This window comes from Leptonychotes weddellii, chromosome 2 (genome assembly GCF_054177405.1).
Source record: "Leptonychotes weddellii isolate Sample4059 chromosome 2, ASM5417740v2, whole genome shotgun sequence".
NCBI lineage: Eukaryota > Metazoa > Chordata > Mammalia > Carnivora > Phocidae > Leptonychotes > Leptonychotes weddellii.
In genome coordinates, this window is record NC_138370.1 from 129,470,087 (window position 1) to 129,485,414 (window position 15,328).

Consider the following 15,328-nt stretch of genomic DNA (forward strand, 5'->3'; position numbering starts at 1 on the left):
TGCTGGGCAGACACTTAACCGACTGAGCCACCCAGGTGCCCTTAGCCCATTTTTCTAATGGATTATTCATACTTTGAATACTGATTTGTGGAAGTTCTATTTATATTGAAGATCCTGAGCATTTTATTGCTATGTACGTTGTAGGTTTTTTTTCAAAGTTTGGTCTTTGATTTTTCACTTTAATGATAGTTTTTCCTTTACCATATTTTTAGTTTTTATGTAGTCAAACTATCAAACTCTATATGTTTTATCCTTTGAAATAAGTAATTAAAAGTAATTTCTCATTCTAATACATTTATGCTTTCTTTTTTAATTTAAATATTTAATCCATTTTGAATTCATTTTGGAATAAAGTGTGATATGAGAATCTACCATGATATTTTTTGTTTTGGCTTTTTAAGTTTTTATTTTAATTCCAGTTAGTTAACATATAGTGTTATATTAGTTCCAGGAGTACAATATAGTGACCTAACAATTCCATACATCACCTGGTGCTCATCACAACAAGTGCACTCTTTAATCCCTATCACCTATTTAACCCATCCCCTCACCCACCTCCCCTCTGGTAACCATCAGTTTGTTCTCTATGATTAAGAGTCTGTTTCTTGATTTGTTTCTCTCTCTCTCTCTTCTTTCCCTTTGCTCATTTGTTTTGATTGTTAAATTCCACATATGAGTGAAATCATATGGTATTTGTCTTTCTCTGACTTATTTTGCTTAGCATAATACTCTGTGGCTCCATCCATTGCATTGCAAATGACAAGATTTCATTCTTTTTTATGGCTGAATGTTATTCCATTGTATATAAATAACACATCTTCCTTGTCCATTCATCAGTCAATGGATACTTGGGCTATTTCCATAATTTGGCTATTGTAGATAATGCTGCATAAACATTGGGGTTTGTATCCCTTTGAAGTAGGATTTTTGTATTCTTTTTATAAATACTTACTAGTGTGATTGCTGGATTGTAGGGTAGTTCTATTTTTAACTTTTGAGGAATCTCCATACTCTTTTCCAGAGTGGCTGCACTAGTTTGCATTCCCACCAACAGTGCACAAGTGTTCCTTTTTCTCCACATCCTTACCAACACCTGTTGTTTCTTGTGTTGCTGATTTTAGCCATTCGGACAGGACATTTTTCAATGTTCTCAATAACCTCTATCGTTTTAAATTCACCTTTCTTCACTGTATAAGGAATTATTTTATACATTTGCTTATTTCATTTATTTATCTATTTACTCACCCATTTATTTATTCAGTTTTAATATATCATATGATAAGCCTTCTTACATTATTTTTACTTTCAAAGATTTTATATTATTATATTTACTTTCAAACATTTACATTTCATGATGAATGGTATACCTTTTCCAATTTTCTCATTCCAAAAAGTCTCTTTCTTTCCTTTCTCCCTCTCCCTCCCCCCCTCCCAGCCTCCCTCTCTTCCTCAATTATGAACACCTTCACTCTGTTTTATTGACATGTTCAAATAATTAGCTCTGGAGACATGTTTCTTAATTTGTTAATTTCTAGTCTTTAATGAATAATCTTCCTTTATTTTTCATATCATTATTGCATTTTTCTTTTTTAACATATTGAATTGAATGCCCAGTTCAATTGTTTTCATTCCTTTTTTCTTTAATTATAAAGCATACAGCACTAGCTTTGGCTATAACCTTAAGATTTGGTATATAACCATTCTATCATTACTAGTTTTCAAGTAGCCTATAATTTTGGTTTCATTTTCTTTTTACCAAAGAATATGAAAATTTTTCTAACTGCCTAGTCTTTTAAAAAACTATTTATCTGATATGAATATCACTTTGCAGTCAGAGTATTGCTTGTAATATGGGTCCTTGTCAGGGATTTTATTTTCTTCAGCACCAGTTCTGATTGTTATTTTTTTTCCCAGTATAGGTGGTTTATATCTTCTTATTACATTTTTAAACCTCCTTATAATTTTTTAAAAATTTCATCCTCTTCCATTTTCTTCTAATATTATTGCCTTTCCAACTGAGCAAGTTTCTTTCTCATGATTTTCTCTCTGACATATAGTAGGTATGTTTTGCAAAATTAGAAATTAGGTTCAGGAATTTTCTTCTTGTATATGGAGCTACTTCAAAGGGTATGTCTTTCCTCTAGGTCTTCTAACTGCTCTTCTTAGATATAGAGAATAAATGCCAAGTTTTATGGTTAGTTCAGGGCTTGGGTTTCATGGTCATGGAAAGATGTAGAGACAAGTAAGAAATATTTTTCTACTCTCTCTCAGGTCATGTGTTTCACATAGGAAATTATGGTGTTTCATGAATTGTAGAAGGATTTCTTTAACCAGATACACATGCTTTAAAATAAAAAAAATAGTCCTTTCTAAATTTTGACATTAGTTGCTTGGCAGCATTAATTTAAGTTATTGCAAAAATTTGCCATTTTTTTGCATTGAAGCAGAAGTATAAAATACTATTCCCAACCAAAAAAAAGACAATTTTCATAATTTATTATTATTATTATTAGTTTGCTGCAAAAGACTACTCATGTTTGCATTTTAGTACCTTGCAAAGTGCTTAGTATATACCATGTCTTTAATAAATATTTAATAAATAAGTAATCCTTGATTGCAGAGAAATGAAGAAAAAGGCAAATGATATTTTAAATTGCTTTGGTGAACTAAGATTTTAATATTTCAAAATTATACTGCATGTGGATTAAGAAATTAAGCAGATGGTCTAGAAGTAAAATATACTTAGAAGTTTGTTTTTTCAGATACTAGGACTACCCAAAGATATAAAATTTCCAGTGGCATAAATGATTTCCTTGTTCCTAATTTAAGGGAATTTTTTTTGGTGCTGCCTATGAGATTTTTAGACTCTGCCTACAATATCTGTCACTTCTTTCTAGTCTTTCTCTGTGTCATGGACATGTTTTTAGTTTGGTAATAAATAACAAAGTTGAAAGAACAATTAAATTAAAAAATCTGCTGATTTTTTTCACAAATGTTTCATTTCCTCTTAGTACTTCAAGAGAACAGTTTTGTCCGTTCCTGCTAAGAGACTGAACAGAGGTGGAACTGTGTAGAGCTTATGCTTCAAACTAAGGATCATGGAAATCGGGACCAACTCCCAAGCTGAAGCAGCAGCTGGAAAAAGACCAAAGACAAGAGTGGAATCACTTGATAATTCAGTTAAAGCTACCTACCCATGAAGGTAGAAGGAGTTGGAGATCTTAAGTACTTGGTCTGTTTATTCCTTAGTCTGATCTGGGCTTAAGGCTGAGCAACTCCTTAGTCAGGTAGCACTTCTCTTATTGTCCTAAGAAAAATTACGCACCTTATACTGTGCTGGGTACTATGAAGGTGTGAAATACGAACACTATCCTTGATGAGGAGACTCATTCAGTGAGTTGAAGAGTGAAGATTTGTTATCATGAAATTCTAATAAAGTAGGTATTAGAGATGTGAGCAGATGAATGAAACCATCATGTGATACCCTGAATTCTGCCCACCCTACTCATAGGTGGTACTTTCAAAGCTTCTGCTGAGTTGTTGAGTATGCAGAGTCTTGACTGGAGTTTGAGCAAAGGGGCTGTAAGAAATATTTACTTTCTTTTATTCTTATTTTTTTTATTTCCTGGCAGAGCAGAGGACAGAAAAAAGAAAAATGGGAGAAGAAAAATAAGAGAGGATGGTCAAGTGACATAGAATAATGACAAAGTGAGCTTTTAAGTACAGCAATATTCAATATTAAAATATTGAATTTTAATTATTATTTTGCATTTCATGCTAGGCACATGAATACTTTCTTTGACCTGTCTTTATGGAAACATAATAAAAGAATAGTGTTCCAAGTTTGAGTCCATAGTGGGATAGAGATAAAGGAGAGTAAAAGACAAAGTAGAGGACAAAACTCCAGCACAATAGAAATCAGATGCAAGGAAAGGGAACCAGAAGTGACCAGGGATTCATGAATCCCACAAATTGACAGAGATCTTATTGAAGGCATTGTACCTTCTGTAGCTCATGGAAGGTAAAATATTATCTGCCTCTTAAACTGGGAATAAAACCACAGCTGATATTTAAATTTTTTTTTTTTTTAAGATTTTATTTATTTGCAAGAGAGAGAATGAGAGACAGAGAGTATGAGAGGGAGGAGGGTCAGAGGGGGAAGCAGACTCCCTGCTGAGCAGAGAGCCCGATGTGGGACTCGATCCTGGGACTCCAGGATCATGACCTGAGCCGAAGGCAGTCACTTAACCAATTGAGCCACCCAGGCGCCCTACAGCTGATATTTAGATAACATAATAGAAAAGGAAAAATTTGTGTGGCACACATAATAAATCAACTGGGAAAGTAAAATGGGCAAATAACTGGGAGTTCCAGTAAAAAAAAAAAGTCATGTGACCTTAGCTGGGGCTTAAATGGTGATTTGGATACTAAGAGATGGCACAGAATTATACTCTAAATATGAAAAACATAAAGGCACTTCTAATTTGTACCAAAAATATCACAATTTAGACAAGTAAGCGAGGTAACAGGTTTGAAAATAGAGATGGTCCCCTACCTACAATGGTTTGACTTTTGATTTTTTTTGACTTATGATGGTGAGAAAGTGATATGCACTCAATAGAAACCATACTTCAAATTTTGAATTTTGATTTTTTCCTGGGCTAGTGATAAACCATATGATGCTTTCTCGTAATGCTGGGCAGCAGCAGCTGTAGGTGCAAGTCAACCCCATGATCATGAAGGTCAACAATCAATAAAATTCCAACCATTCTGTACCCATATAGCCATTCTGTTTTTTCACTTTCAGTACAGTGTTCAATGAATATTACATGATATATTTAGCACTTAATTTAAAATAGGTCTTGGGGCGCCTGGGTGGCTCAGTCGTTAAACGTCTGCCTTCGGCTCAGGTCATGATCTCAGGGTCCTGGGATCAAGCCCCACATTGGGCTTCCTGCTCCGCAGGAAGCCTGCTTCTCCCTCTCCCACTCCCCCTGCTTGTATTCCCTCTCTCGCTGTGTCTCTCTCTGTCAAATAAATAAATAAAATCTTTAAAAAAAAATAGGTCTTGTGTTAGATGATTTTAGCCCAACTGTAGGCTAATACAAGTGTTCTGAGCATGTTTAAGGTAGGCTAGGTTAAGTTATGAGGTTTAGTAGATTAGATGTATTAAATGCATATTTGACTTATGATATTTTCAAATTACAATGGGTTTATTGTATCGTATAACCCTATCGTAAGTCAAGAAAGATCTGTATAATGACATTCAGAGTTGATTTATGGGCATTTAATGTCAGTTGCTGCCTAAGGAATATGATTTGAAGAATGTCAGAATAGTTCTTGTGTTCCCATCTTGGATAAATCAAATTCTAGGCAGATATTAAAAATTATTATCAGGTCTCATAAGTGACATCTCTACTCCCTGTCTTTAGAGCCAATTGAGAAATAGATGGGAGTTAGAGAGATAGAGAACAGATTAGGTCTTACAGATGTAATTGCAGCCAATATGTGCTAGATCGAGCTGGTACTACTCCCAGTATTCCTATCCCAGGCCTGTGAGGAATAGACACCATTGCCTGGGGACACATCGCCCTTCTACTCACCTAGGGATAAGAGGACAGAAGGTGTGTGAAATCCTTTTTGTTTAGGGCTTGTGCTGGATTAGCTCAAACCAGTCCAAGTGTCACATTCTACCCCCATACAGAGGAGTTGGGGAGAAACAAGGAGTCAGGACTATTTAGATAAGATATTTTCTCATGGAAAACAAAAGGGTATCGAATAAATCTCCCAACTTTAATCCCAACTACTTTATCCCTTTTGAACTCTATATAACCCTTGCAGGAATAAAACATGCAGTTATTATAACTTGATCATACATTGGTGTCAATTACTTTATCAGTTCCTTTCCAGTGTGGTCCCTGATGATGCCCAGCAAGCACACTGCAGCCTTTGTAGTGCATCCTGCACCAGGATCCAGGCACCATTCTCTGCCTGGTTCTAAAGCAATGCTCCTGCTCTTGTTCCATGGATCCCACCTTCTGTCCTGCTGTGTTCAGTTTTCCTGACTCCACTCCTGTCATGGTGCCACCCATATGGGTGGGGGAGATCTTCTCATCTGGTTTATTTAACAGCTAAGAAAAGCTTAGGTAACCAGAGGGCAGAGAGAACATGAGCTCACTGGAGATAGAATTTCTAACATGAAAAAGGCATTGACAGGAAAAATGGGAAAGAAACTAAAAGATGAGATGAGAGAGATTGTGCTGAGAGCTCCTACTTAATTATTTTGCCTCAGGGCCAATTTTTATGACATTAAATTATTTTTATTTGAAATCCAGATAGATGAGAACCCCATGGAAAAAATTAAGAAGTGTGGTGATAAGGACAACGTGAATATGCTTCATTCTAGATATCAATTATTGTGAATAATGGACAGTCAACAACTGTGAACAAAATGGTTTAATATAAAAATGTGCATACTTGGGCGCCTGGGTGGCTCAGTTGGTTAAGCGACTGCCTTCGGCTCAGGTCATGATCCTGGAATCCCGGGATCGAGTCCCACATCGGGCTCCCTGCTTAGCGGGGGGTCTGCTTCCCCCTCTGACCCTCTTCCCTCTTGTGCTCTCTGTCTCTCATTCTCTCTCTCAAATAAATAAATAAAATCTTTAAAAAAAAATTAAAATGTGCATACTTAATACAGCCAATCAAAGCAGATAACTATATATGTATATATATATATATTTTTTTTTTTTTTCTTTTTTCAAATCTAAGTAGGTTGAGAAGATCCATGAGCCTATTTACCTAACATAGAATTCTGGAATAATAAGCTTTTCAACTTTTTGTCTTCTAATGTCATTAAAACTATTATGTGTTTGTGCTCTCTGTGATGTTATTGATGACTTGAACAGTAAGACATTTATATAAATAAGTGAATGCAGTTAGAGAGAGAGGAGAGATATTGAGGGAATCTGCTTGTTTTTTAGAACATTTGAGCTGAAAATATTCTATATGTTACAGCTCTTTCTCTACCATATACATATGCAGACTGTCCTACATTTGAAAACTCATCTCCTCCTCTTGGTGGTTGGCTGGTATTTTTGTGAAAGCAGCCATTTCATTTCAGCTGGGCATTAGCTCGAGCCATCTGCTGCAAGGGTTTCCCATGGTCTATAGCCATGACAGTGTTTGAAGTTATGCTTCAGGGTATCTTTAAAAACATTTTGCTTCTAATTTCTGTTTGTAGGTACCCTACTTTGCTCCTCATCCATAAGCTGCTTGAATATCCTGAGCACATCTATCCTCCCACTGATTCAACTTAGTAGATCAACGAGGCAGTCCATATTTATTGAGCTCCAATTAAGTGCAAAACACAGGAAGGTGGCTCTGTTGTATTAAGTTTCAATGTAGGTTGACTGGCTGCATTCCAGATCCTCCTTGTTGGTAATTCTAACTTGCCATTTAATGATATGTAGTACTTTTAGATGCTGCTAATGAACTGTTCAAAAACAGAATGGTTCATCTAGAAGAGATATATGAAAATTATAGAAAATAATTAAATGTAAGATTTTTTTTTTCTGGAAAAAGCAGAAAAGTGTTTTGATGAGAGTCAGAATTATCAAAACTATTATGATAGTGAAGTGAACTCTAGTTTTCCTAGATAAAAACATCCAGGGGGCTTTTTGGGATGAGCACAGTGCTTCCAGTGAGGTGCTATAAAACACTTTAATCCCTTTGCATTTCAAATTTTTCCAAATTACGTTAAGGTTAGACAGTTATGATGAGGCTTATGACTTAAGCATGCAAAAAGCACATCATAATTATGATTTGAGATATGAAGGTAAATAATAAACATATTTAAATGGTCTACTATTAGGATAAAGTTAAAGTTTTGTATGAGTTAACTTTCTGGGGTGTTACAGACAGATCAATGACTAAAGATGTCTCAAATTTCATCTATATGACATAGAGTTGAGATCATGGATGTCAGAGCCTGACACATATGCACTGATCACTGCCTCTAATACTTAATAACCTTGGCAAAGGCACTGCAAGTTTCTAAACCTCCTCTGTAAAAATGGGGAAAATAATACCATTACTTCATTCAATTGTTTTGAAGCTGTTATCAGAGAGTATAAGTTCTTCATATAGTTCTTGACACATAAATGTTAGGTATTGTACCTATTGTTATTATTCTTGCCTTTTTTGAAAATTACTGTAAAGAACAATAATAGACTCAGAAACAAATGAGGGCTTGGCGGGGAGGGGGATGGATTAGCCTGGTGATGGGTATTAAGGAGGGCACGTATTGCATGGAGCACTGGGTGTTATACGCAAACAATGAATCATGGAACACTACATCAAAAACTAATGATGTAATGTATGGTGATTAACATAACATAATTAAAAAATAATAGATACATAAGCACATCATGCTCAGTAGTCACAGTGAACAGATTAAAAAATAATAAACACTGTTCATTACAAAATGACTGATAAGCATCAAATGAGAAGTAGATAATACCTGATGTTATTAATGACAATAAAAGTGATGGTGAGGGGCACCTGGGTGGCTCAGTGGGTTAAGAGTCTGCCTTTGGCTTAGGTCATGATCCTGGAGTCCTGGGATTGAGCCCCTTGCTGGGCTCCCTGCTCTGTGGAGAGTCTACTTCTCCCTCTCCCTTTGCCCCTCCCCTACTCCTTGTGTGCTCTCTCTCTCTCTCTCAAATAAATAAAATCTTTAAAAAGAGTGGTGGTGAAAAGAGCAAACTCTCTGTTCTTTGAAAGGTTTTTAAACCTTGATTGCTTCAATTTTTCATGTGAGACTGTAAATGTAGTCTCTACCTCATAGACTTGTACGACAGTGTGGTGAGTTAATCCATGCAAATCAGTTATGGGCAGCATAGTGCTCCGTGCACGGGAGCTGTCAAAGCGTGCGGCATCACTACTGTCATTACTGGCATCATTATCACGGGGTTAATCTTGTGACGAGGCCATCTCTTTTAATTGATTTAAACTACTTGATAGGACACTCTATGGAGATTTTGAAGTGCCCCTCATACTTCTTCTATATTCTGAACCAGTTGAAGGATGGCCATAGAAGATGACCGAAACAACAGCTTCATAACTAATAAAGCTCGGCTGGAGGCTCCTACTTAAACCTGCAACTGAAATCAGGATTCCTGCTCTTTCCCCAGCTGAATTGACCTTTCCATCCTAACGTGTAGGTTTCTATCCTTTCTAGGCAGAGCCTACTCTGATAGACTTATATCACGGGGAGCAGAGCAGAGTATTTGTATTCAGAGGTAAGCTAGGTGGGAGAGTGCACCAAGAGGAGTTTGAGCTACATCTGCTCAGAGCCTATTTCTTGATCTCATCCCTAAAATGAGCCATTCCTCTTCTCTAGTGAAATGTGAATGAGAGGATGTGGGTATCTTTCCTCCAATACCATTCCCTCCTGGGAGGGCAGTGTAAATTCCTCCCTCGGTGAGATTGCGAGATATAAGGAGGTAAAGCCATACCTATCAATCTGGACCGACATGACACACTTTAGACCCAGCCAGCCTCTCCTAACCCCCGCTTTTTTCCTGGATCATTAAGTAAGACTTAAATTTCTTGCACTTGAGAATTTACTATCTGGAAAATGGGGCTTTGATGGACAGCACTTCTCTCTCTTGCCGCAATAGTTTGGAGATTAAAGAAGATAACTGCCTTGGAGATGCTCCAAGAGCCTCACATAAAAGGAGCCATTATGTTCAGGTATCATGGATTAGATTATGGGTCTTGTAGATTGCTAACAATTTTAATAGCTAGTTTGTTTTTCTTTAGCAGTAATTCCTTCTGATATTTTCCATTTTTAATTAGGCAGAAGTTACCTCCAAAGTTCCTTTGTTTGTCAGAACCTTGTTTTCTCCAAAAAAAGTTGAGGCATCTTTCAAGATCAGAAAAATATAGTCTTTAAGATTTCTTGACATTTATACCAAAATAGCAAAATAGCTGAAATCAAATGGGAAAACTTAGAAGGCTAGAATGATAATTGCAAAAAAGGGAGGGAATGAAACAATTTTCACCGCTTCTATTAAAAAGTTTATACTTGTCATACTATGCTACATCTTATTTTTGAAGTGCATTGAAAGTTGTCACTGGTTTGATCTCAGATAGTATGGCTGCCAATTCCTTCCCCAGCACTCTGCCATTTGGCTTCTTTCCAATGATGCCATGTGTAGTTTTCCCTTCCCTCCTCCTTTTTCTAAACAGAGAGGAAAACAGGTCCGTTCGGTATTAGCCTGTAAGCTGTATAATTGGAATTAAAATTCAAGACATGAATATCTTTTTAACTCAGAGGGCCAACTGCATTCACAATTCCTCAAGTTTCCATTTTTAAAAATCTTTAAACATGATAGTCTTAAAACTTATAAAAGAGTATGGTCTGGGTTGAAGCCAAAATTGGAGTGATTTTTCTTTATCAATTTTTGGCTTATTATTTTTATTTTTTCTTAGATGTCTTAAAAGTGACATGTTATTGCACTCTTCACTGGTTTCTAATTTGTCAAGTTCCCTTTTTTAAAAAAAAAATTATCCATTTACCAGATGATCTTTATATAGTGTATTTTATAAAAGTTATTTCCTAGTATGTGAAACATAGAGAGGGAACTCAAATTTTCTGTGTCTTGATAGTATCCACATAAATCTTTCCTTCAGTGAACAGAGCATTGATTACTACGATATTAGGAGACAATAGTGTTTCATATTTTTTTCTTCTAACCTTGTCACTTATTCTTCCATGTTAGTGAGCAATCCATCTAATCTATATGTCAATAGCTATATCCACATACTATGGGTAGGGTCGTTAGCTACCTGCTAGCTTCTAAGGAAAATTAATGTACTTATTTCACAGGTCCTTCCTTCTAAGGAACTTGAATTGATCTATACATATGTCATTGGTCCTCACCAAATCTTGGGGGGAGATTTGGCAGATGTCTTTATGTTACAAATGGTTCCTCATGAGGCCTTACTCTGTTTACCACCTGGAAAGCTTGTGGTGGACACAGTGGATCTATCACCAAGACAGGTGGCACTGTCTATAAACCTTTGGGGATGGGGGAGTGCTATGTGCACAGTAGGGACACATTTTCCCTGGGTTTTGCAATCCCTTTGTGACATCTGTTCTTATTTAATGAACTGTAACCACTGATACACTCACTAATGCTCTTGACTGGAAGAATTTCTGGGCTTTAAGAAGGGGAGAAAAGAGGTCGATAAAACAGCTTCTAGCCTTTTCCTCTCTCATTTCTTATTTGTCTCCCCCTCCCCAAGGGTAAAGGCAAAGTGGGTGAGCAAAGTAAAAGGACAGTCAGTCTCGGACACTGTAGAATGTACAATAGAAACTACAATGGTGAAGGTTTAGATCTGTAAGTTTGCCCTTTTCTTTCTAATGCCCTCTTTATGTTGAGTCCAGTATAAATATGTATATTGCTTGCACTGATCTTACGAGCAGTGAGTCAGAATACATAGCACATCTCCTTGAGCATAAAGATGTTGGAAATTCAGTCCACAGTAGCTGATCTAATAGGCTGATGATCAATAAGCATATTAGCCCAGTACACTATCCTAGACAGTTCATATCAGTGACTGGTTGCTCCTGCTGCCACTCGCTGAATAAGTTTATGGATGTTTTGGCTCCAAATTTTTGAAAATGAACCTCTCTGGATGCCAGAATTGCTGGTCTGCCCTGCATGTTACAGGTAGGAGCCAGGCTGTCTATAGATGTAAGTGAATTTGAGAAGCAGTGAAGTGGAAGGGACTCAAGGACTGTACCAGCTTGCTGCTTGGACAGTTTCCAACACAATGTCAAAACAGGAGGGACTCTCTGAGCACCTGCCCAAGCTGCACTTAAAATTAATGATTATTTGTGAGAACAGACAAGGAGGAAGATCTACTTCGTTCACAAGTTTGTGGTGTGGATTAGCTTCATTGGTATCTAATGGCTGACTGCCACCGAGCTGATCCTTTTTTGTACTTTCTGGCTCCTTCTTCAGGATGCCAGAAGCTCTTTGTTTAGCTAGTGCTTTATCTAATTCTGGCACAATCAGTTCCACCTCATTCTCTCTCAGCATAATTGGCAGGACTCTATTGTTTATAGGGAAGGTATTTTCCCTCTAATTTAATACCTGGAATCTATGTTTCTTCCATTAAAAAAAAAATATTTTTTTGTCCCTTTCCTATTTTCTTTTTTTTTTTTCTCTCTCTCCTCCTTCAAGCTATATGAAAATCTATTTTGTAACTGAATTACCAACTTCTATTGTTCTTTACTTTTCGGGTCTATCTTTCCACTTATTTTTCAAAGTAAAATTAAAACAACAAAAAACAAACCTCTTATCTCAATGTGCTTCTTTTGCTTTAAAATGCACAGTGAAACAGTGATTTATGCATAAGCATACAGTTTGTTCGTTATTTAGTAATATCTATATTATATAATGAGGCTGGTATATAGAACATTTTAGTGATACGAATTAAAGTCCCCATAGTAAGTATAAAGTTATCTATTGTAATGTCCCATAAACATATTTTTATTGCAAGTCCATTGGGAGTCCTGCTCATCATTGTCATTTTCATAATTGTGTTTATCTTTAGTGAGTACCTGCATGATACAGAAGACCAGATAATAATCTATCTCAGTACCTTTTAGGGCCGTTGCCTCCACAAATCTTGGTTTGCAGTTACCTCTCAGTTGAAGTTTTGAAAGTATGCCTCCTACCAGTCAGAATGGCTAAAATTAGCAACACAAGAAACAACAGTTGTTGGCAAGGATGCAGAGAAAATGGGAACCCTCTTGCACCGTTGGTGGGAATGCAAACCGGTGCAGCCACTGTGGAAAACAGAATGGAGGTTCCTCAAAAATTTAAAAGTAGAATTACCCTACAGTCCAGCAATTGCCCTGCTAGGTATTTACACAAAGTATACAAAAAATACTAATTCTAAGGGTACATGCACCCCGATGTTTATAGCAGCATTATCTACAATAGCCAAATTATGGAAAGAGCCCAAAGGTCCATTGACTGATGATTGGATGAAGATGTGGTATGTGTATGTATACACACACACATATATATGTATATATTTCACTCTCTATATATGGAATATTACTCAGCCATAAAAAAATGAAATCTTGCATTTGCAATGACATGGCTGGAGCTAGAAAGTATTATGCTAAACAAAATAAGTCAGTCAGAGAAAGACAAATACAATTTCACTCATATGTGGAATTTAAGAAACAAATGAAATGATCATAGGGAAAAAAGAGAGGCAAGCCAAGCAACAGACACTTAACTATAGAGAACAAACTGTAGTTACTAGAGGGGAGGGGGGTGGGTGGACAGGTTAAATAGGTGATTGGGGTTAAGTAGTGCACTTGCGATGAGCACTGGGTATTTTATGTAAGTGTTGAATTACTAAATTGTACACCTCAAACTATTACACTGTATGTTAATTAACTGGAATTTAAATTAAAAGAAAGTGTGCCTCCTATATATATTCTAATTTATAAATCATATACCTATATATATCCACACATATAGCTTTATATATATGATTACTACTGTAACATAAGGTACATTGTGAAAAATATATAAGCAGACATGTAAAAGTCTACAGTGGAATGAATAAAAATAGAAGTTCTCCTATTTTTTTCTTGCACTCCAGTAGATTATATTCTGCATACCCAGAGATGCATACTTTGGGGATTTGTGAGTCTCATATCTGAGTGAGCATTAGAAGAGTCTGGAGAAATTTTAAAATTTCCATTGTCTAGACCCCTCCCCATATCTACTCAGTTAGGATCTCTAAGATTGGAAGGTACTGGTGTATTTATTTGTGAACACTTAGTGATTCTGATGATCTGCTATAGATGGGATTCACTGCTCTAGGACAGATGTTTTTTAGAGAGAGTCACAGTTTGACATGAAATCCATCTGGATGCAGTGAATAGAATGTTGGGATTCCCAAGGGTCTTTTGACATGAATGAGGCATTAGGCATTGAATTGGCTCACCCCAAAAGATACTGAAGTTCTAACCCCCAGTATCTGTGAATGTGACCTTATTTATAAATAGATCTTTGCCAATGATCAAGTTAAGATGAGGTCATCAGTGTGGGACTTAATCTAATATGACTGATATCCTTATAAAAATGAGAAATTTGGACACAGAAGCAGACATACACATAGAAACCATGTGAAGATTGCAATTATGCTGCTGCAAACCAAGAAACTACCAGAACACATCCTTCTCTACCACCCTCAGAAGGAGCATGACTTACTGTCACCTTGACCTTGGATTTTTCCAAAATTGTGTGAAAATAAATTTTTGGTGTTTGAACTACCCAGTTGTGCTACTTTGTTAGGGTAGCCCAGGGAAACTGATGCAGAAGGGAAAGAACCATTTGCAGCCAAACCAATCAAAACAGTTTGAACCAAATTAAGCCAAAAAGGCCACATCACCTTACTCTCTAATTTTTCCTATTCTTTTTCGTGTTTCTTTCCAACATGAAGACATGAGAGAGTGTCTACTTTTAGGATGAATAGTTACCTATTATATACAAGGATATAGTTAGTATGCTTATAATGATGATTATTTAAGTTATAAAAAAGTTTGGCTTGGGATTTTAAAAAAATGAATCTACATGATGCAGTATGTCCAAAGTTCAACTACTCCTTAGAGACAGAGACTCCATTAATTCTGAATATACAAATATTTTTTTAGAATCAAGTATGTACAGTGCTTTTCTAAGAGCCTTGGGGTGTCTAGGAGTGACCTGCATAACATGTAGTGACTGTTAAATAGTGAATTAAACCAACTAACACAATAAGCTTACTTTCAAATAATTCAATTCAAAATAAATAGATGATCTTATATTTCCCTGATAGTCTTCTTCTTCCTTTTTTTTTTTTTTTTTTTTGAAAGAGAGAGAGAGTGAGCAAGCTGGGGAGAGGGGCAGAGGGAGATGGTGAGAGAATCTCAAGCAGGCTCTACACCCCGTGCCGAACCCCACAATGGGCTCGATCTCACAACCCTGAGATCATGACTTGAACTGACATCAAGAGTCAGAGCCTTAATTTACTGAGCCACCCAGGTGCCCCTATTTCCTTAGTATTCTTAACGGTCTTTTAGAGCAGGGCTATCTGAAGCTGATGAATTTTTTAATTGTTGAATATCTGAATTCTAGATAGGAACTGAAATAGGCAGAGATAATGAAGTGTAGATGGTTTCTCCTATGGACTATAAGGGTTTTGGATTCCTCAGGTGACTAAAATTGTTGGAGATGTTACAAATTACATT